This window comes from Natator depressus, chromosome 25, assembly GCF_965152275.1.
Source record: "Natator depressus isolate rNatDep1 chromosome 25, rNatDep2.hap1, whole genome shotgun sequence".
Taxonomy (NCBI): domain Eukaryota; kingdom Metazoa; phylum Chordata; order Testudines; family Cheloniidae; genus Natator; species Natator depressus.
In genome coordinates, this window is record NC_134258.1 from 14373925 (window position 1) to 14394958 (window position 21034).

The 21034-nt window shown below is 48.0% G+C and overlaps 1 long non-coding RNA gene across 19 annotated transcripts in view; it reads left to right on the plus strand.

The window, feature by feature from the left end:
* The window catches only part of LOC141977659 (uncharacterized), a 127741-nt gene that overhangs the window by 104954 nt on the left and 1753 nt on the right, over positions 1-21034 (plus strand). For all 19 annotated transcript variants that reach the window (XR_012636258.1, XR_012636256.1, XR_012636259.1 and 16 more), the window contains one exon: positions 19803-19964. This is a non-coding gene — a long non-coding RNA (uncharacterized LOC141977659). The remainder of the gene's footprint in view (positions 1-19802; positions 19965-21034) is intronic.

The following is a 21034-nucleotide window of genomic DNA, read 5'->3' on the forward strand; positions in this document are numbered from 1 at the left end:
CATTGATTCTTCAACAGGCTTTGGATTAGATCTGAAATTCTCACATGTCTGAAAGAGAACCAGGCCAGCAAACCTTGCTCATCCCCATTAGCTTGTGCAGAATAATCCAAAATATTCCTTGTTGGCATTTTACTTTTGAGAAAAGCTTTTCTCACCCTTATTTTTTGTTTTAATTGATGGAGGAGTTATGTAGTGACATAAAGCAGGAGAATCTTTTCCCAAAGCCGTTCTTGTGAGTATAATGTCATTGCTCCAAAGTTTATTGGAAGAGGCTTGCAGTATTTAGGAAAAGCAAGGAAAATATATGTCTGTTAGTCTGTCTGTCTGCTGGAGGGGAGGAGACTGGCTCCATGTGTGGGTGCAAAATCCTCTCTTTATGGAGAAAACTTAGAAAGCTGTGAAGAGGGGAAGAATTTAATAGAGGCATGTTACTCACACACATGAATGATACTGGAGAGGATTTAAACTAGAATTAGCTACTGCCAAATGCTGCAGGTCAACTGGCTAAATACCAGCAACTCTCCTGGCAATAAATTTATGAATTCTCCCAGTCTCGCTAGGGGTGTCGGGTGAATCCTTCTTTTATTCTGTGCCAGGCGGCAGCAGGGGGAGAAGAAAAATAGAAAGGGGAGTGGGGCAGAGAAAGGGGAGTGTGTACTCCATAAATATTATATTGGAACTTCTTTGCATTTTCGACTGGGCTGGATGATAGTCGGGCCAGACAATGCCTGCATTGAACTGTCAGGCGGCGGCTAGACAGCCCAGCTGTTGTGAATGGGCTGCGCAGCGGGTGAAAAAGGACCCATGGGTTCAAGGTCAGAGGTAGCCCCTCGTGTATTATTCAGCCAAGCCCCTTTATTTTTGTCCATAAAACTAATAAAGTTAACTGGCTGTTACATGCCGAACATACCAACTGGCTGCCAGTGCCAGTCCGGGGCACGGGCTGGAACCAGGGGGGCTGCCACACCCACTGCCTCGAAGTGGTTTCCATCATATTGGGGGAGGGATAGCTCAGTGGTTTGAGCATTGGCCTGCTAAACCCAGGGTTGTGAGTTTAATCCTTGAGGGGGCTGTTTAGGGATCTGGGGCAAAAATTGGGGATTGGTCCTGCTTTGAGCAGGGGGTTGGACTAGATGACCTCCTGAGGTCCCTTCCAACCCTGAGGTTCTATGATATGCAGGGTTTAGAGTTTCTCAGCACCTCCACTATAGACATTGTTCCAGCACCCCTGATCCGGGGGGAGAGAGACTCACAAGGGGGCTGACAAAGACTTAGCTCCCACCCCACCCCCAACGCAAGTGTACACATGCACATTCTGGTGGCTCAGAAAAAGAGCCCCCAGCGTCTTTGCTGGAAGGTTAATGAAAGACGCGAGGGGGTAGGAGGGAAGGGATGATGCTCTGTGGGTGTATCAAGGTGTCGATGCCAAGGAGGGAGCATGGTTCTTTTCCCAAGGAGTCAGTGCCCAAGTCCCCCTGATTGCTCGAGTCTAAAGTCCTTGGGAAATTCCAGCCAGGGTGCTGTACACAAGTGTGCCACTAGGAAGAACAGGGCAGCACTAAGAAAAGAGAAGCTTAGGACCTGATCCTCAGCTGGTGTAGCTTGGCACAGCTCCACGGAAGTCACACCAAGCTGAGAATCTGTCCTGTAGACATAAAACTTCCTGCTGGTGAGATGGATCTGGCTGAGGAGAGGGGAGACAGCCCCATCGCCCCCTGCCGTGAAAAGGATCTACCTGGGGAATCATCTTCCCAGGGAAGCTTAGGACCAGACCGGGCAAAACAACAGAATGAAGCCAAGGAGTTGATCCTGCCCTGTCCCTGGGAGATGGGCAGGACTGGGCTTAACAGGACTTCTCTGTGCAAACCGCTCTGATTCTGTGCACATGATTTCAGCCTCCCGTGTTAGGTTTTTCTTTCTGTCCGCATTTTCATGCTGTGCTCATCATGGCGGGGTGTAGAAAGCGCAATAGACAGGCAGATCTAAATGGCTTTAGCCCAGCCCTAGGCTAGCTCCTCAGTGGCCTGGAGCCATCTCATGCTGTTTAGAAATGGGGCTTTAGGGTCACTGTGATTCTACACACAGTGCCCTGAAATCTGCGACTTTCCTTGGAAAATTTTTGCTCATGGAAAAAAATAGGAAAAGTTTTAGATTTTCAATATCTTCTGCACCTGGAAAACTGGGGGGAAATGGCAGGAACAGGCTCCAGTGCCCTGGCCAGGCCCAGCATGGCTCTGTTCTGTGGCTGGCTCTGAGAGTCAGCGGTCTGGAGTCGAAAAGAAGTTCTTGGGAGTTTATTCAAACTGATCTCAATGTGGGGACCTGGAATTCAAAGGTGCTGAGCACACCCAAACCCAGCTAATGCCAACGGGACCTTCCAGTGTCCAGCGTCTTAAAGTCAGGCCTAGCAAAGCCCGCCAGGGGAGGGGGAAGTGGGTGTGATTGGTGTCACCAGATAATACAATGGGGAAGCATATAAACAAAAGACGGTTGTTTGCGAGGGGTTTGGAGCGGCCTCTGGGTTTCTTTCCTCTGTCAGTGTCTGTCTGTCTGAGTTCCTACTGGAATGGGTACTTACTGCTTCTGAGATGTGCCTGTGTTCATGACGGAAGGGAGCCTAGAGCTTTGGATAGGCTTCTTGTTAGTATTTTAAATCTACATAAATGCTACATGTGTGTGTCTCTAGAGCTGCATTCGAAAGGGATGGAATTGTAGTCACAGTGCAGTGCGCCCCAGACTGGGGGGGACCAATGCTTCAGAAGCTCCTTCGGGGGGCCAGGAGCAAGCCCCATGTGCAGCTGCCCAGGCCCGTGTTATTTCTGCCTGGAGTCTGTCCATTCTGCTCCCAGGCCTGTGCGTGGGGCTGCGACCTGGTCTGGGGGTGACCGGCCAATATCCACCGCCTATGCACCTCTTCTGACCTACTTCAGCCTTATTTTTAGGACTTAATGGATCACAGGCTGTGTGCTGCTGGCCCTCTCTGCACGCGGTGATTTTCTCCCTATGGGTATAAACAGGTGGACCCTGCATTCCCTCCTGGTTCCTATCGGCAGAGACAGTACCCTGCAGGGGCAGCCGGCTTCTGTTTTGCTGTGTGATGGGGTTATTGCTGTTCTTTGCCTACGTGCCACGCTTGCCAAAATGATGCCCTCAGGAGTGTGTGGACAGCATTCCAGATCGTAGGTATCCAGCCTGTGTGTGTGTGTGTGTAAGTGACTGGACACTTGCAGGAAGTCAAGCAATAAGACAGCTAGTGAAAAAGAGTGTACCTGTATGATGCGGCACCCACACAGATGGGATTGGAAATACCCAGCCAAAGGCACTGGTACGCCCACCACCACCGCCCTCCCTGGTCCCTAGCTCCTGCGCTCACAGGCTGTAATCACAGCACCATGAGAACTTGTCTTTTAGAATATTTTACTACATATTAGTCAATCCCTTAGCAACCCTTGTTTCCATGGCAAAGAACCTTTGTGCTGATGCTGAGCTTAGCTTTAAACTGTAATTCTGTTAATTTCATTCTCGGCATCAGTGCTGCCACAGCTCCGTTCTGCCCCGGAATCCAGCCCTGAAATGCCAGCGGGCAGTAATCAGGGGCTTTAAAATCCAGTCTGGCTTGTAGAATTTGCCCTTGTTTGGGGTTTTAAAACACAGATTGGGGGAAATACCCCAGGTGTCCCAGCGGCACCAGGAGAGAGAGGGAAAGGGAGATTTCCCTTCCTATTTCTAAAGAAATTCCTAACATGAGGATCCTCTTCCCCAGACCTGTAGAAAGTTTATTTTCTCTTTCAAGGTTGCTCTCCCGCTACAGTCTTTAAGCCGGTCAGCATCTCTTCTGGGACCAACCTGGCTCACTTGCAACCTTGGAATTGCTCCATAGTTCACAGGATTTAGAACCAGGGTCATGTCCGGTTTTAGTTTAATGTAACAGCTCCTGGCGAGCCATGGACAAGTGGCTGCAGCAGGTCTGAAATGAGCCTTGTGACTCAGAATGGCAAGTAGGGCTGGTAAACAGCAGTGATGCTCAGCTCTTGCAATGCACCGTTCAGCCCAAGCTCTCAAACAGAAAGGAATTGAGACTCGGGGTTCCCTGTAAGTTAGGTGCGTGGGGGTAGCCCCATTTTGCAATGGGGAACCTGAGGCACAGAGCGCTGAAGTGACCTAAGGACATACAGAAAGTCAGTGGCAGAGCTCATCTTTGAACCCAGGAGTCCTGACTTCCACTCTCCCTTTCTAATCATTAAGGTACACTCCTCTCCCGAAACTCTCATTAGAGCCCAGGAATGCAGCCTACTAGTCTGTCCTGCTCTGATCAGCAGATCCACTTCTTGAAACATATCAGTGGTGAGGTGGGCCGAGGGAAGAACTGCTCTTGCAGGGCTGTCTGGTCAATGAGGCCTTTCTCGTCCATCCATCAGGGCCACCAGAACATAGTAGATGGCAACACATACCCGTGGGATCTCTGGTCCAGCTCCCTACGGGGTCCACTTCGAGCCAGGGGACACCAGCAGACTGTTATTGTGTGGAAGAAACTCTGGTCTAGCGGCAGAGGGCTGGTAGTCAGGACTCCTGAGCTCTCTTTGCAGCCCTCTGAACACAGATTCATTAAATGACCTTACTTCTTTTGATCTGTGCAATGGGCATAACACTGCCTGCAGGGAGGACTGTGGACAATGATTTTTAAAATATTTTGAGCTCTTCAGATAAACTGCAAAGTGGAGTTATTCTTTTCTCCCTCCATTAGCAGGTCGCTGGGTTTTGTTTTTAAATGTAAGGATGTTTGTGAGGGTTGGGACTGTACCCACCCATTTCTTATGGTAGGGCTGCTTGGGCAGAGCACATTATATTGCATTATTACTGTAGCATTGCTTAGGGATGCTGGGGGGTGTATCATATTAGTAGAAGGTGCCTTGAGAGCAGTAGGCTGGTGACACTTATTGATTAGTTTATTAAAAGAAAACAGGGTAATTTAGGTGAGGGAGGAGTATCCTCAACAGGACAATTTGGGGGTTTTATCAGCCTTCCCCGTGCAACAAACCATCTAGTGGCTGCTCGTCTGCAGTGCCTGAAAAGGAGAGTTTGGGGGCTGGCTTGAGTCACGAGGGAGGAGAAAAGAAGCAAAGATTATTTGTGTCTTTAAGCATCACCAAGGTTTGCAGTGTGAGCTAATTCCCAGGAGAAACGTCTCTTGCAAGGACACTGTTAACTGGTGCTTACTTCTACTACTACTAATAACAATTAATAATAATTAATCATAAAGATCAAAGGGGTGAGGGGTTGAAAGCCAAAAGAAAAAAAAAGGAAACCCAAACAACTCAGATAATGATCTTTTTTCCCCAGGCATCATCATCATCCCCTAAATACCTAAATAAAGTAAATAAAGACTGCCACTTAAAGGGAATCTGGCAATTCTGCTTCGGCCACAACACAGCAGCTCGTGTTCACTTTGAAAAGTAAGTGTGGTGGTGGGAGGATTTAGGCTGGGGTTTGCACAGGCATCTATGGGAATTAGGTGCCTAGGTTTTAGGTTTACATTCTGCAGCGTAAGCTCCTTGGGGCTAGGGGCTGTCTTTTTGGTCTGTATTTGTATGCTGCTCTATGATTGGGGTTTCTAGGCAAAACCGCAATACACATCAATAATAATAATTAATATTAGGAAATGCATTGCTTAAAAAACTACGGTGGAAATGATTTTTGTTTGTATCTCTTAATTTCAACTTTCCTCATTCTGGGAATCCTAGGGCCAGATTCTCAGCTGGTGTAAATCGCTCTAGTAACATCAGAGTCAGTGAGCTATACTGATTTCCACCAGCTGAGGATCTGGCCCTGAAACACAGCAGCACTCTGTTAGGCTCAGTTCAGGAAAGCACTTAAGCGAGTGCTTTAATTTTAAGCATGTACTTACGTCAATGGAATATAAGCACATCCTTCAAGTTAAACAAATGCTTAAGTGTTTCCCTGAATCCCGGTCTTAATGCAGCAGATCCAGCAACTGAAATTGCTTAGAGAATGACAAGGAGCAGAATTGCAACTGACAAGCCGCTGTCCAAGCTGAGTGAATCCTTTCATCTCAGCTTTCCCCTGAGTGCTAGAAATTCTGGGGCCAGATCCTCATCTGGTGGGAATCAGGAAAGCTCAGTGAAATTGACAACAGCTGAGTACCTACCCGCGTCCTGCCACAATTGCAGGGAGACAGGGCTCCGTTCTCCTTCTGCTGAGCTTAGTGGCCAGGCTCACACTGATTGCGGGGTGGGGTCCATGGTCTCCCAAAGGAGGATGTTTAGCCTGTCTATTTACAGAGCACCAGTCATCTCGGTATCTAGCCACCAATGTATCAAATATTAAACCAGCATTTCATTTGGCCGTGATCCCACAAACCTCTTACTCCCCTTGACTTCAATGGGAATATCCACAAGAAGAATAAGGACAACCCACAGGATTGAAGGATCAGACACTCCTAGATTCCAAGGCCAGAAGGCACCACTGTGATCACCTAGTCTGACCCCCATGAATAACACAGGCCAGAGAATTTCCCCCAAATAATTCTGAGAAGCAGATATTTTAGAAAAACCTCCAATCTTGATTTAAAAATTGTCAGTGATGGAGAATTCACCACGACCCTTGGTAAATTGTTCCAATGGTTAATTACCCTCCCTGTCAAAAAATTATACCTTATTTCCAGTCTGAATTTGTCTAGTGTCAACTTTCAGTCATTGGATTGTTAGACCTATCTCTGGCAGATTGTAGAGCCCACTATTAAATATTTGTTCCCTGTGTAGATACTTATAGACTGTGATCAAGTCACCCCTTAACCTTCTCTTTGTTAAGCTAAATAGATTGAGCTTTTTGAATCGATCACTATAAGGCAGGTTTTCTAATTATTCCCATGGCTCTTCGCTGAGCCCTCTCCAATTTACCAACATCCTTTGTGAATTGTGGGCACCAGAACTGGACACAGGATTCCAGCGACAGTCGCACCAGTGCCAAATACAGAGGTATCTGCTCCTGCTCGAGATGCCCCTGTTTATACCTCCCAGGATCGCACTCGCTCTTTTGCCCACAGTGTCACAGTGGGAGCTCATATTCAGCTGATTAGCCACCAAGGCCCCTGAGACTTTTTCAGAATCCCTGCTTCCCTGAATAGAGTCCCCCGTCCTGAAAGTGAGGCCCACAGTCTTTGGTCCTAGATGTAGACATTTCCATTTAGCCTTATTAAAAGGTATATTGTTTGCTTGTGCCCAAGTTACCAAACAATCCTGAGCACTCTGAATCAGTGACCTGTCCTCTTCGTTATTTAACACTCCTCCAATTTTACTGTCACCTGCAAACTTTACCAATTTTCTTCTAGGTCATTGATAAAAATATCAAATACTATAGGTCCAAGTACTGATCCCTGCAAAATCCCACTGGAAATGCACAAGCTATATGATGATTCCCTGTTTACAGTTACATTTTGAGACCTATCAGTTAGCCAGTTTTTAATCCATTTAATGTGTGCCGCATTAATTTTATATTGTTCTAGTTTTTTTATCAAAATGTCTTGCGGTACCAAGTTAAACACTTTACAGACATCTAAGTATATTATGCCAACACTATTACATTTATCAACCAGACTTGAAATCTCATCAAAAAAAGATATCAAGTTAGTTTGATAGGATCCATAAATCCATGTTCAATAGCATTAATTACATTACCCTCCTTTAATTCTTTATTAATCAAGTCCTGTATCAGCCACTCCATTATCTTGCCCAGGGTTGATGTCAGGCTGACAGGCCTATAATTACCTGGGTTATCCTGTTTACCCTCTTTAAAAATTGGTACAACATTATTTTTCTTCTAGTCTTCTAGAACGTTCTCTGTGCTCCACAACTTATTGAAAACCAACATTAACCAGCGAACTCCTCAGCCAGCTCTTTTAAAACTCTTGGATGCAAGTTATCTGGACCTACTGATTTTAAAATGTCTGACTTTAGTAGCTTCTGTTTAACCTCCTCCAGAGATACTCATGGTATGGAAAGAGTATTGTCATCACCATATGATGAAACTATATCTGTCCCCCCCCCCATATTGAGAAGCTTCTGTGCCCCTTGATCTCGCAAAGGCTGGACATACGCTTAACTTTAAGCATGTGAGTCAGCCTAACTTGTCTGAAGATGGAGCTTGATAAATTTATGAACAGAATTATGTGACAAAATTATCTGTAATAGCAGGGATTGGATTGAATAATCCAGGAGGTCCCATCCAGTGCTGTGTGAATCAACAAGACTACTCATGTGCATCAGTCTTTGCAGGATCAGGGCCCTAGTTTGAATTATTGTGTTGTTATTTAAGATTTATCTTGTGGTGCTCCTAAGGGCCACAACCAGGTTTGGACCACATTGTGCTAGGCACTGTACAAACATATAGAAGGGTGGCAAGAAGTTTCACTACAAACAAATGTATGATTTTTGGCCTGTTCACAGTCCTTCAAACCAGCATCTTTCCAGCACTCTTGTATTCATTGGAGCTGGTCAATATTTTTCATATAAGCAGCTTTCCTGTAGGGAAATGTTGTTTCATCAGAACTGAAACTTTTTGCAGGGAAATGTCAATTTTAACATTTTAACAGGTTTCCAATTGGGGAAAATCCAAGTGATGTTTCTTTCTTCCATGTCGACATTCTGAAATGAATCCACGGTTTTTCGTTGTGAAACATTGATTCTAAATTAAAAATGCCACCTTGAAATAGCTGTTTCCTTTTGATCAAAAGCGTCAAAAAACCCAAACAAACATTTGTTGTGGGTGATTTCCAGTTCCAACGCTTTGGGAAATGTTTTATATTTTGACTTTCCAGTCTGACTCAGCATAGGGAACTAATTCTGACATGGTGACATTTCCTGCCAGACAAAATTCCATTTGCCAACCAGCTCCAGTATTTATTATAAACTGGTGGGTCCGCATCTGCATGGGATTCTGCCTCCGTGAGCTGCATTCAGGGTCTGGTGCTGCTTCAGCACTCTGGTCTCAAACACACCTTAGCCACAAATTAAATGCAATTCTAAGAAAGAGACAGAGAAAGAAACTGTTGTCCCCTTCCTACTGTTCAAGGACAAGCAGAATTCAATGTGATTCCAGTTTGATTCCCCCTCCTCCCCAAACTCTTGTACTTGGTTTAAAGGAGGGGGCGGGGAATGGCTCTTTCTTTCAGTCCATAATCAAAATATTTGCCATCTGGAGGAATTTGCCTTCACAGCGCATAGAAAAGGAGCCTAAAGCGGCTCTAAAAGGAGCCTTGTCCTTCATCTGGGAGTTGCCTCGACGTCTCTGGTCGCAGGTTCATAACGAAGCGCTGGCAGCTCTGAACTGAAGGGAGTTATTGCAGCCTCTCGCTTTTCTTCTTCCGAGAGCAAGAATGCGAAAGAAATCTCCCCCCCCCCATATACTGCTGTGTACACGAAGCCCATTCGATCCCAGCCCCTGGGGGCAACTGGTCAGGGTCGGGGCTGCAAAGGAATCTTTCTTTACCCTATTTAATCTCCATAGTAGAGAAGCAGAGACCTCCTTTCTCCCAGCACAACGTTTATTGAATCTGTACTAATGAAAGGTCGGACACAGTCCAACGGCTGGAAGCTGAAACTAAACACTGTCAGCCTGGAAATAAGGCGCAGGGGTTTAACGGTGAGAATAATGGACTGACCAAGGGTCGTGGGGGATTCTCCTTCACTGACTATTTTGAAATCAAGCTGGGATGTTTTACTAAAAGATCTGCTCTAGGGCTTATTCTGGGGGAGTTCTCTGTCCTGTGTTATACGGGGGCGGGGGGAGACAGACTACATGTCACAGCAGTCCCTTCTGGCCTGGGAATCTATGAATCTAACTAATTCCTACAGCAATGGTGACTCTGAAGGAACCTTTGCACGCACACTTTAAAGCTAACAATAAGGTGAAGGGGGTGTTTCCCTTGCTTTGCAGCTTCAATTTTTCACTAAATCTTATTTTTGAAAAATCTCTTTGCAATTGTTTTGGGGGAGTATTGTGGACTTTGAGCCCAAAATCTGAAGTAGCTTGGACAATGCTTTCATTTTTAATTTAGAAGAAGAGCCTTTATTTTTTACCAGCTTTGTTTTTCTTTTTAAAACCCTCCCTGGGCTAGGTCCAGCTGATAAAACTAATATCAATAAGCACCCTCTGCTCCCACTGACTGTAAGGTTACCCAACTTCCTATCTATCCTCCTCTCCCTGCTTCCTCCACTTATCTTTGGTGATATTGTTTGGTTGTATTATGGTGACCCCAGCTGAAAGCCAGACCCTCAGTGTGCTAGGCTGCAGACAGAGAGACAGTCCTGGCCTCAACAAGCTCACAGTCTGACAAGACAGGCACAGAGTGGGAGGAGAAACAGAGACACCCGTGACCGTGGCAGAGTCAGGAATAGAGCCCTGGTCTCCTGAGTTCTAGGCCAGTGCCCTGTCTACTAGGCCATGCTGCATCTAGCAGGTGCCACGTCTCCCTGACCTTTCATTTCAGCCCCCTCTCCCTTCGGGATCTGCCCCCATTCCAGCCCTTGACATCCAGTCACTAGTGCAGACCCCTAGCATAGACAAGCAAAGCTGTGATTTGCACCAGCTCACTCCTGCATGAACCACACTCAGCTGCACTGGTGCAAATCACGGTTTACATGGAGGCATTCGTACTGGTGCAGCCACATTGATAAGTGGCCACTGGGGGCTGGAATCAGGGCAAACCCTGGATTGGAACTAGCGCTCTAGTGGTGATAAGCCCCCCCTATTCCATTTCCCAAGTCTCCTTCGCCAGCCTGGGGTATCTGCTCCACTCCACCCTGGTGTATGTCTAGGGCAAAACTCCCTCGAGAGGAGAACTATAGACATGGATGAAAAAAAGAACTAAATAAATTCATGGAGGATAGGTCCATCAATGGCTATTAGCCAGGATGGGCAGGGATGGTGTCCCTAGCCTTTCTTTGCCAGAAGCTGGGAATGGGCCGCAGGGGATGGGTCACTTGATGATTCCCTGGTCTGTTCATTCCCTCTGGGGCACTGGCACTGGCCACTGTCAGAAGACAGGACACTGGGCTAGATGGACCTTTGGTCTGACCTAGTATGGCCGTTCTTATGTTCTTAAATGTAGATGGCATTAGAGTATTTTGCTGCAGAACAGGCTTCAGCCTCTGGAACTTGCCCCAAATGGCATTTATAGTATTTTCAGGGCTTTGTCCTCTCTTGCGCACCAGTCAGAAGCTGCATGATGTTGACACAGCACGCGCATCCCCTCCGGCCATCTGCTCTCCGAACCCCACTCCCAACATGACCAACACAGGAGCAGCCCTCTCCCTTCGCTCCCTGATCTGGCCTCCCGCAGTGTGGTGCTGGTCAGTGTGTGTTTGCACAGTGCCTAGCACAATGGGGTACCAGTCCGTGCCTGAGCCTCGTGGACGCTACTGCAATACAGATACTAAATAACAATTAACATTACATTCTGCTGTCGCTCACAAGCGTCCTAGTCGGAGGAGTGAAAAATGACGAGAGCAGGCTGAGTCATCCAGCGTGCAGCAGATAAAGGGAAGAGAAAGCCCTGGGAGCTCCCCGGCCTTAAAGCATCAGCCTGTGAGATTTCCAAAGGAAAGACCTGAGCCATGGCATTCTCTGGGTCTTCAGCTCCAGAGTTATTGGGCAGACCCAACGCTCCCCAGCCCACCCGGGGGCTGTCCTGGAAAAGCAAAACCACCCCTGGCTTGCCACACCAAGGCGTCGTGAGGTTGGAATAGGCAGTTGGCAGGAGTGGTGCTGGAAGAGGAGGTGCTCTTCCCCCTAGCTGGACTAAATTACTCAGCAGCCATGGAGCATTTAGTAGTGAAAGGTCCTGATTGTTGCCCAGTGGGCATCAGGTTCTTACCTCTGCTTGGTGGCATTATTCATCTGCGCTTGAGCTTCATTGGCTCAAGGGAAAAAGCTCCCCTCACGTTCCCCCTAATGTGTATTCAGGCCGAGACCTTCTGTGGTTTTGTTGGTTGGGGCCCAGTATGTTGCTTGGACTGTGGTGAATTGTAGCTTAGGAACGCCACCGAATGTGTGTGTGTGTGTGTGTGGGGCGGAATCCATTCTTGATGCCAACAAAATAGCTCCCCCACCATACACACACACTACTGGCATGGAGCAGTTGTTGGTCTCCATGTTAACTCTTCCTGAAGAGTCACTGCAGAAAAAGGAAGGAAAATTCCCTCAAGCAAGCGTGGCAGGAACATGAAATAAAGACCAAGAAGCGTTTGGATGTGCCCATCACAAAGGAGCTGGGCTGGGGCTCAGGAGATCTACATTCAGTTCCCAGCCCTGCCTCTACTTCCCTGTGTGATCGTGAGCCAATCACGTCATCTGTCTAGGCCTCAGTTCCCCATCTATAAAATGGGGATAACAATGTTATACAGTGGGTCAGACTAGCTGATCACATACACACACCCTGAAATTGATGAATCTAGGCTTCCTAACCCCCACCTTTTTTCTAGGTAGATTATAAGATCTTTAGAGACCAGACTACCCCTTACCATGTGTTCGAACAGAGCCTAGCATGGTGGTGCCCCAAGCTCGTCCATGGACTCCCACTACCCCCCGTCACCTCAGCTCAGGAAGCAAAATGTCTTCCCAGCCAGTTGTGGCTCAGATGATTCCAATGTCCAAATTGTCCCTCTGTTGTCGTGGTTCTTTATGATATTGTCGGTACTGAGGCCTTGACTTTCGGTAAATCCCCAACCGGATTTTTCCAGAGTAGGGTGCGTGAGAACTGACCATTGCACAAGCTGATGCCTGGGTCCTAATTCAGCCCAAAGGCCTTCATTAGTGCACAAGGAAACACACTCAAAGGAGATTTAATTCCCAGTTGAAATGCAAGATGAATTTTCTTCGGGGGGGAGCTGTGCCAAGAAACCGCCCCCCTCTCATCCCCCTCCCTGTTTGGAGCTGGTGCAGCCCTCTCTGGCATTGAGCAAACTTGTTGTTACAGACCAGCTTGCTTGAGAATAAGGCCGACCCCCAAATCTTTTCCTGAGCCTGGAATTAAGGTCGTGAAAGAAAGTTTGGCGGTTAAAATCTCCACTTCCCTGGCCCCTCAGTGCTTGCTGGTCCTTCCTGAACCCTGACCCTATATCCTGATGCCACATCCCAGGGGCCAGCCTGGTGAAAAGAATGCATCAAGAGCAGGCCTTTCCCATTACCTACAAGTCTGCATGCACAGCTCTTCCCCCGCCATGGAAGTCACATCTCATGACACAAACAAGACTGGACAAAGCCCTGGAGGGAGCAAACACCTCCCGGCCAGTGGGACTGAGCTAGAAGGGACCTGTGGGCTCTTTTCAGTCTGATTTTCTGAGCCTTTGCTTTTTAATTCTTCTCACTGGAGTTTCCTCCATCACAGGGTCCTGCCCCATCCCTGAAATCTTTCCAAAGGTGGAGGGTGTGTGTGCAAAGAGTTAATTTTATGTGCATCTTCCCTCTGCCACCCCCCCCCCCCACCAGACACTTGCACAAATCAGCTCAGTGCATGGGCATTACCATGCACCGCTTGACACTGATTGTTCTAGTCAGGGTGGAACTGGCTTGACTGTTCCTTTGCAGACTCACCTGCTCCCAGCAGGCTGGCGGTTTGGGCTCACTCGTTCGTAAGCCTTGAGCTACTTTGTCACCTCACAGCAGCACTCAGACGGGGCCAGTTCTGCTGTCACCCAGTCACGACAGCTCTATTGCGTCCTTACCCCCCGAGGAGCGCTCAGGCTGCGGGAGCGAAAGCCATGCAAAAAGGCCTTGAGCACAGAGTCTGGCAGTGATAGAGAAGAGAGGCCTAAACCCCTGTGTTCCCACGGAGAAAGGAAAGCAGCCTCCAGCCAGCAGTGAGAGGAAACTGTCGGACAGACCTGGGTGCAGAGCCCTCCAGGACGGGCAGGGAGCGGAAGCACCCACCTGACCCTCTTGGGCCTGGGAATAAACTCTAGCTATTTGAAATTAAATCGGTCCCCAGAATAAGGGCAAGGAAAAGGAGTGACAATAACATTCTGCCATAGGGCACTGACCTGGGACTTGGGGGACCTGGGTGCAGTTCATGTCTCCACCACAGACTGGGCAAGTCACTCAAGGCAAGATTTTAAAAGGTCCTCGCTCCATTCAGAGGTGAAGCAACTGCCCCAAGGTCACAGAGTGAACCAGTGGCAGAGATGCGAATTAGAGCCCAGGCTCCCTGATACTTTGCCTCTCTCCTTGCTATAGATCCCATTACCCCCCATAGCTGGGGCTAGACCCAGGAGTCCAGGCTCTCACTTCCCCCAGCCCCCATGCTGATGGCTAGACTGCATGTCCATGTGTTTACATCAGTTAGCATCCCCTGTAACGCATGTTGCTGATGGTTTGAGGCTTAGTCCACACAACCAGTGACTTCGGATCCAGCAGCACTTTGCTAGCTGCCTGGCCCAGGCGGCATGTCACTAAAACTGCCTAACTAACAACAGGGGCCACTCTGCACAGTGGGCCCTGGGGTATTTTAACAAGGGTTCTTCTCCCTCTGGCATTCCCCTCATCCCTCTTCTCCTCGGAGCGCCCACTCAGTCTTCTCCACTGCCTCCTGACTGAGAGGCTCTGAAACCACCTAGGTGAAACCAAAGCAGGTTTAAAGAACCACATGCCATTTTTCCCCATCATAGTGACCATCTTAACTCCCTCCTGGTGGCCATTTTCATAGAATCATAGAATATCAGGGTTGGAAGGGACCTCAGGAGGTCATCTAGTCCAACCCCCTGCTCAAAGCAGGACCAATCCCCAATTAAATCATCCCAGCCAGGGCTTTGTCAAGCCTGACCTTAAAAACTTCTAAGGAAGGAGATTCTACCACCTCCCTAGGTAACGCATTCCAGTGTTTCACCACCCTCCTAGTGAAAAAGTTTTTCCTAATATCCAACCTAAACCTCCCCCACTGCAACTTGAGACCATTACTCCTTGTCCTGTCATCTTCTACCACTGAGAATAGTCTAGAACCATCCTCTCTGGAACCACCTCTCAGGTAGTTGAAAGCAGCTATCAAATCCCCCCTCATTCTTCTCTTCTGCAGACTAAACAATCCCAGTTCCCTCAGCCTCTCCTCATAAGTCATGTGTTCCAGACCCCTAATCATTTTTGTTGCCCTTCGCTGGACTCTCTCCAATTTATCCACATCCTTCTTGTAGTGTGGGGCCCAAAACTGGACACAGTACTCCAGATGAGGCCTCACCAATGTCGAATAGAGGGGAACGATCACGTCCCTTGATCTGCTCGCTATGCCCCTACTTATACATCCCAAAATGCCATTGGCCTTCTTGGCAAGAAGGGCACACTGCTGACTCATATCCAGCTTCTCGTCCACTGTCACCCCTAGGTCCTTTTCCGCAGAACTGCTGCCTAGCCATTCGGTCCCTAGTCTGTAGCTGTGCATTGGGTTCTTCCGTCCTAAGTGCAGGACCCTGCATTTATCCTTGTTGAACCTCATCAGGTTTCTTTTGGCCCAGTCCTCCAATTTGTCCAGGTCCCTCTGTATCCTATCTCTGCCCTCCAACGTATCTACCACTCCTCCCAGTTTAGTATCATCCGCAAATTTTACTCACACAGGGCGCGGTTCGCCTGTGCAGAGGCCAGCACAGGGTGGGTCTTTCTGTCTCTGGGCCCCATTGTTGTAGTATCTGAGCACTTCCCAGTCGGTGAGGTTTTATCCTCCGCACCCCACACCCTGGAGAGGAAGGGAAGTACCAAACTTTCAAAGGGGCCAGTAATGTTGGCTGCTTCCGTGTTTGCAAACCTAATAATAGTCTAAATACCCGGGGCTTATATCGTACTTTTCATCAGTAGATCACAAAATGCTTTACAAAGGAGGTCAATGTACATTATCCCCAATTTATAGATGGGGAAACTGAGGCACAGAGCCATGAAGCAACTTGCTCATGGTCACCCAGGAATAGAAGCCAGGTCTCCTGAGTCCTAGTCTAGTGCTCTATCCTCTAGACCATACTGCCTCCCCATACTCATTTTCAAAGGGTGCATGTCCAGCACTTTCTGACCATCTGGCCCCTTTAAGGCAACTCAAAATCACTAGTCTTTTTTTGAGAATATGGGCCGAATAGTGTGAATGGTTAAAGAATATGCACAGGGGCCAGGACACCTGAGTTCCAGCCTGTGTTCTGCCTTAGTCTCAATGTATGTTACTTTGGGCAAGTCACTTCCCGCCTCGTGCCTCAGTTTCCCCATCTGTAAAATGGAGATAATAAAACTGACCTGCCTGTGAGGCTAAATTCCTTCATGTCCATGAAGTGTTTTGAGGGGTCCTGGCACAGGAGGTGCCAGAAAAGAGCAAAGGTTGGTTGTTTCTCATTGGTGTCTGTTCAGACAGTTTTGCACCCACTGAGTCCTGTGCTGAGTTTGTTTCCATACAGTAAAGCTGAGGCTCCAACCCATAGGCATGACTCTCTCTGTAGTCATGAGGTTTCGGAGCCTTGTTACAAAACCATAATCTCTGTCCAAGGGGACCCAAGACTCCCCTGCAATCCTTCTCATTTGCTAAAGATTCCAGGTACAAATTCACTTTTATTATTGCAGTGTTTTACTGCAATGCATGGCAGGCAGGCGGGGGGTGGGGGCTGTTTCTGATGCACCAGAATAGGAAGCACCGGCAGGGAAGGAATCCCAATTCCAATCCCAGTCCAAAACCAGACCCAGATTTTCCAAATACCCTCTATCTTTATAATGGGACAAACCAAAACCCTTTAGTCAAACAGCACCCCTGACCTTCAGGGAGGTGGAAATATAGAAGCGGGGTCAGAAATGTGTGGCATGGGCCTGTCTTGAAGGGGGGAGACTGATTTGAGTGGCACTTCGATAAAAGGCAGCAGAGCTCAGGGTATGGTTGGCACTTCAGAGCCCATCCCTGCCCGGGAGGACAGTTCGCCCGGCAAATCTATTCCCTTGGGAGCATGAGATTAATAAAGCGGGAGGCTGGAAGCGGGGGGCCCACCTGTGTCCCCATCAAAACACTCTCAGCTTTTCTCATGCAAAGCACTAGACCCATCCGAAATGCCCACCCTCCTCAAAGGGCTCCTGCCATTGATCTCAGCTCCCCCCACTCTGCTTGTCCTTCTCCATGCACACAGGGACGGACACACACACACCCCGCCTTGATAGCAGACTCCAATTCCCACGGCCGAGATGGGGGCAGGGGGGAGAAATTAATCCATATGGAAATGTATGTAAATCAGGTCCCTGACTGGAATCACCAGCTGTTTCCCCAACACAGCTTTTCCTGCGTGCGGGTGCGGGGGGAGAAATGGCAGGGGAGCTGCCGAGAGGAGGGGGAAGGGGGTGAGCGAAGGAAGGAAGGAGACATAGGGGCATGGAGGAGGTGGAGCGTTAACTCCCCTTTTCTCTTCATCTCCAGATGCCTCAACGTTCCTGAATCCCAGCCCGAAATGACAACATCCCCGTCCCCTCCATCCAGCTCCACAGGCTGCTCTTGGGGGGCTAATGCCTCAAGGCGCTTTCTCTGCCACCCCCCACACGTGCTGAGGCATGTGTGTGGGAAGAGCCAGCCTCCGCCAGCACCCTCCTCTGGAGCTCCAGTCTGCATTCAGTCACCCAGCCAGGCCTCCGCTCAGCTGGCCAGCCAATTCCCACTGGGAGCCCTAGCGCAGAGCAGCTGCTGGCGGCTTCTGGAGCTTTAGCCACCGTGCCAATGAAACTTGTCCATTAACTAATCATCACCAGAGATGGCTGGGCATTTTTTTATGAGATTTGATGGGGGGTGGAAAATATCCACTTGCCAAAATCGAACCTTCTCACGGGGACAGGTCGGTTCTGACAAAGTTCTTGACTCAAATAATTTTAGAGAGAAAAAGAAGAAGTTTAGAGATTGTCAAACCCCTTCGCTGTGACATTTTCCAAAGAAAAAGTTCCACGTTTCCAGTTGAAAGAGCTTTTTTGTTTAGAAATGTAATCTCATTATGGCAAAAATCATTAAAAATAACAACAGTCAAAGTGTAAATGAAACATCTTGAAATTATATAAACTACATGATCCAACTGACCCAAGTTAAAAGGTTTCTTGGGCTTTTCAGTTCTCAGCAATGTTTAGAATTTTGACGTTTGGTCCCCATTCGCGACAGGAAAAATCCCTGAAATTGCAAAAAGTTGCCCAGGATGGAAGTACCAGAATTTCCGCTAATCATCCTCCTTTGTGTCCTGCCCACTTTAAGTCAAAGGCTACATGCCCTGAGGGGCAGGGGAGCTAGCTCAACCTCTCATTATTACCCTTATTTATTATCTGTATTCCCGTAGGCCTTAGACCCCTCAGTCACAGGCCAGGACCCTGTCGTGCTAGCCACTGTACAAACACAGAGCAAAAAAACGGTCCCTGCTATGACGAGCTTACAACGTCAGTGTAAGACAAGAGATGACTGTGGAAGTCCAAGGACACGAGACAAACTGCTCGGGGAAGTTCGCAGGAAGCTGGCCTGCTTGAGGCTGTGTGTATAGTGGATTATAGAATGGGGCAGGCAAAGGAGTCAGAGAGCGAAAATGGTAAACCACTTACACAGTAGAGCTGGTTGAAATTTTTTTAAATAATTGGTGAAAAGTTTTGAAATTTCAAACTTGTTTTTATTTGCAAGGTTCAAAATGGACCTTTTTTGATTGGTTGGGTTGGGTTGTGGGGGCGGGTGTTGAATTTTGATTTTGAAATATTTTATTAAAATGTTGATCTAAACTTTTCATAGATTCATAGATTTTCAGACCAGAAGGTGCCATTAGATCATCTGGTCTGACCCCTGTATAGCGCAGGTCAGAGACACTCCCCAGTTATCCCTGCATTGAGCCCAATAACTTGTGTTTGACTAAAGCAGATCTCCCAGAAAGGCGGCCAGTCTTGATTTGAAGACATTTCATTTACTGAAAACCAGGTTTGATTACCTGGCTATCGGAAACCATTGTGTTAATATTGACAATAAAAATCTCTGTATAAAATCTTGCAAGAAATGAAAAAAAATTGTCAACTTTTTTTGCAAAAATACTTATGTTTTGAAAAACAGCCATTTTTGACGAAAAAAGGTTTTGTTCAGGACTTTTAGCAGCTCTCGCATGCGCACACAGATGAACACAGAGTGCCCATGTGTACACGTGATCATGCACACACACACACACACACAACCATGCAGTGCACGTGCATACATGTGATCACACATGCAGCCATGCGTGTGCACACATGTGCATACACTCTTGGAGAAAGGAATAAATCTGTGTTAATTCCCTGTATGGAGCAGATCAGGGAACAACAGTGATGAGTACGAAATAGCCCAAAAGCCAAATTCTGATGTAACCCGATTAGAGTCAGGGATCCAATGGTGTAAATGCGCTAAGTAGCCTCAGAGCGCAAGTGCAAGTTGAGGGGAAAAGGGGATCTCCGTAGAGTGATGGTCTTCAGCACAGGGCTCGCACTACGTGAGCAGCAGGCGTGGTGTGAGATGAGCACCAAACATCACATCTTGGAAGAGATAAATACCCCGATTGGCCAATTAATCAATGTGGACTCCGCCCTGGGAAGCTGAATGGAGTGCCTTATAGAGGAGGGGGCAGTGTCCGTGGTGTGGCAGGGGGAAGTGTCACGCTCCATGCTACTGGGGACAAGGGGGGAATCCAGGCAGAAATCGAAGTTCTACAAAGAAGTTATTAACGAAGAACAAGAGAGAAAGTACAAAGGAACCAGCTTCTTTCCAGATCCTGCCCAGATGCTAACATGATGTACGCATTAATTTTCAGGAAATTCTGCCATCCCGCTTGCCTGACACCGTCCCAGAGGGCTTCTCCAACCGATTCCATCCACTTCCGGGGGTCAGGCAGCCCTGGAAGGCAACTCACTTAGCGACGGAGATTCATGCTGCACATCTCACGCCACCACAACTGTGCTTCTCCAGGGGCGAAGTAAGGGTTTTTTTTTTTAAAGCCATGGAAAAGAACTGCTCTAGGCTGGGATTTCCAGAGCAGCTTATGGGAATTAGACACCCAACTGGGAGAGGGGAAGCATGGGGTGGGGGCTCAGTGCTTCCTGAAAATGAGGCCCCTTCAAGTTGGGCCCCCAAAAATTAGGACACTCAAAATTTTTAGTTGCTTTTTAAAATTTTGCCCTAGGTGACTTGTCCAGGGTCACCCAGGGAGTCTGGGACTGATCCAGGAACTACAGCCAGGTCTCCTGAGTCCCAGGCCTGTGCTTTACCCACAAGGTCACCCTTCCTCTCCCTGTTACGCATTGACCCAGCCGTGACTTGAGACCCCCTGTTATAATTTGTTCTCTGTTCTTCCAAGATTCCCTGGGGAGAGCTGGCCCTTTAGGTGCTCCCTGTCCCCCAAACACGTGGCCCCTCACCCCAGCCAGACATCCGTGACATCTGCTAGCCCAGTAATACCCCTTCTAAAAACAATAAAGGGCCAGATTCAAATCCCATTGGAAGTGCACTAGGCTGTAGATCAGGTCCTCGATGCTGCAGGGCTTGCAGTCACAGGCAGCCACTGGAGTTGATGCAATGTCCGAGCCACGTTGCATGTGCAAAGTGGTCTCGCTCCTCTGGTGCCTTACACGGCTCTGTTTCTCAGAAAGCCAAGCAGTTAATATATTCTCAGCAGAATCCCTTTTAATGCATTGGCTCTTCCCACTCCCTGTTGACACCTGACCGGCGGCCACCTGTGTCGGATGAACAGGGCATTTGTAAATGACGATTTCCCATCAGTTGAATTAATAAGAGGGGGATTTCCGTCACTGGCCCACAAGTTCAAGGTAAAGCATAAAACCTCTCATTATCATCTCCTTTCCTTCAGATGGCTCGGAGGAACCTATTATTGCACTAGCTGCTTTCTGCAGGGGCAGAGGATGTTGTGGTTATTACTGTGTAATTTAGGTCATGGGGATGAAGGTTAACAGGAGGAGAACAAAAGGATCTGCCAAACTTCCCGATAATCAAAAAGAAACAGGATCCAGGGGATAATCTGGACAGAAC